Source organism: Zalophus californianus, chromosome 2, assembly GCF_009762305.2.
Source record: "Zalophus californianus isolate mZalCal1 chromosome 2, mZalCal1.pri.v2, whole genome shotgun sequence".
Lineage (NCBI taxonomy): Eukaryota > Metazoa > Chordata > Mammalia > Carnivora > Otariidae > Zalophus > Zalophus californianus.
In genome coordinates, this window is record NC_045596.1 from 53,545,067 (window position 1) to 53,547,622 (window position 2,556).

A 2,556-nucleotide genomic window follows, 5' to 3' on the forward strand; every position below is an offset into this window, starting at 1 on the left:
GCACTTTATTTTCCTCACACAATAATGAGTTTCTGGGGCCTAATGTTTTCACATGACAGTAGAAAACCAAAATTTGTTCTCCTGTCTTAAAGAATTAAGAATTGCATACAAAAATGTTACATAAATTAAAAAGATGAATACATTTACAGTTGTAAATGCAAACTGTTTTCCAACTCAAGGCAATTAACAACCCATGGTGTTCTGGCAGGAAAACATCAGGTAAGAAAGGAAAGTGGGTCCTAAGGCTCAGACCTTCCCCACCTTGTCAGACTGGCAAGACAGAAATGACAACTCGTTCAGGACTCTTGCCCGTCTCTAGAGAAATCCTGGAATAGGCAGCTTTTACACATTAATAGCCTGTACAGATCAAGAAACTCATGGTCCTGCAGATTCTCAAACCAATGAATTTCTCTTCCATAAACATGGTCTCAACCTCAGCCACAAAGTGACCTAGCAGCGTGTATTAAGGGTTTAAATCAAAGATATATACGGGGTATTAAACATATACCAAGAGAACAGTTAACTTGGATACAAGTTCAAGATCAGCAACAAGTTCTACAATCCAGTGCTGATATCAAATACAAGCTTCAAAGACAAATTTCTTTTCAAAGGCTTATTCCAGTTTCATGAGGCTACCATGAGGTGTATACATTTGCCAGGGCAAATTTATACTTTGGAATTCACTCATGGAGAAAATGCTACACATCTGCTCATAGTCCATTTAGAAGTATTTGTGGTGGAGATGGAGGGGGCCAGTCCATCATACTCCTGCTTGCTGATCCACATCTGCTGGAAGGTGAATAGTGAGGCCAGGCTGGAGTCCCCAATCCACATGGAGTACTCACCTTCAGGAGGTGCAATAATCTTGATCTGCATCGTGCTGGGTGCCAGAGCTATGATCTTCTGCATCCTGTCGGCATTGCCAGGGTGCATGCTAACTGTGTTTGCATAGAAGTCCTTCTGGATATCAACTTCACATTTCATGATGGGGTTGAATGTGGTCTCATGGATACCACATGATTCCATACCCAGGAAGGAAACCTAGAAGAGCACCTTAGGACAGCAGAACTGCTCGTTGTCAATGGTGGTCACCTGCCCACCAGGCAGCTCATAACTCTTCTCCAGGGAGGATGAGGATGCTGCGGTGGCCATCTCCTGCTTGAAATCCAGGGCAACATAGCAGAACTTCTCCTTGATATCACTCATGATTTCCTGTTCAGGGGTGGTGGGGGGCGGTGTTGGTGAAGCTATAGCCACACTCCATGAGGATCTTCATGAGGTGATCAGCCAGGTCCAGACACAGGATGGCGTGGGGCAGGGCATACCCCTCATAGATGGGCACAGTGTGGGTAACCCCATCCCCAGAGTCCATGACAATACCAGTGGTGTGGCCAGAGCATACAGGGACAGCACAGCCTGGATGGCCATGTACATAGCTGGGGTGCTGAAGATCTGGGACATGATCTGAGTCATCTTCTCACAGTTGGCCTTGGGATTCAGGGGGGCCTCAGTCAGAAGGACTGGGTGCTCTTCAGCGGTCATGCACAGCTTGTTGTAGAAGGTGTGGTGTCCGTATCTTCTTCATGTCATCCCAGTTGATGACAGTGCCATGTTCAATGGGGTACTTGAGGGTCAGGATGCCCCGCTTGCTCTGGGCCTCTTCACCCTCATAGGAGTCCTTCTGGCCCATACACACCATAACACCCTGGTTTCAGGGTTGCCTGACAATGGACAGGAACACGGCTCAAGGAACACCGTCTCTAGCAGAGCCTCCCTTGCACATGCCAGACCCATTACCAATGACGAGCACAGTGATTTCTTCTTGCATTGTGGAGGTGGAGGTAGTGGATGCTGAGAACAAGTGGCGGGAGAACATGGAGTGCTGGCTGGCTGCAGCAAGTGAGAACTTCCAAGTTTCCTTTAATTAGAAACATGGACACTTTGTCTACTGTCACTGTTGCTAAGAATACCACTGAGAGAAAAAACAGGCTGGCACCCTGCTTTAAATATTTTCATGTTCAGTGCATCTTCTTTTATCAAACAAGACCCTTCATCTTAATTCATTTCCCAAAGTTGAGATTATAAAATCTTTGTCCTGTTAAGGAGTGTCCTTTGTATACATATGATGCTGCTCCTTTAAAGGTCAATAGTGAGCAGGAGAACCCCTATAATGAATTCCATGATATGCTGTTTGTGCAGTTGGTTCTCTGCGAGTTCTCCTTCTATTTCATTCTTGTCCTTCATCTTCATGACTATAAGATGTCTTCACAGGTAGCTCCTTCTTATAACTGATGTGAATTGTTTACTGTATTGGTTTTCTACTGCCATCATAACACATTACCACAAATTTAGCAGCTTAAACAACACAAACTTGTTATTTTACATTTCTGTAAGTCGGAAGTCCCACACAGATTTCTGTGTGTCACTAGGGCTGTGTTCTACCCTGAGTGCTCTAGGGGATAATCAGTTTCTATGCCTTTTCCAGCTTCCAGAGGTCTGCACATCCTTTAGGTTGTGCTCTCCTTCTCTCATCTGCAAAGCCAGCACCATTTCAAT

The 2,556-nt window shown here is 45.1% G+C and overlaps 1 pseudogene; it reads right to left on the minus strand.

Moving 5' to 3' along the window:
* Positions 1 to 721: 721 nt before the first annotated feature.
* Positions 722 to 1,828, minus strand: LOC113925195 (annotated as a pseudogene).
* Positions 1,829 to 2,556: the final 728 nt, after the last annotated feature.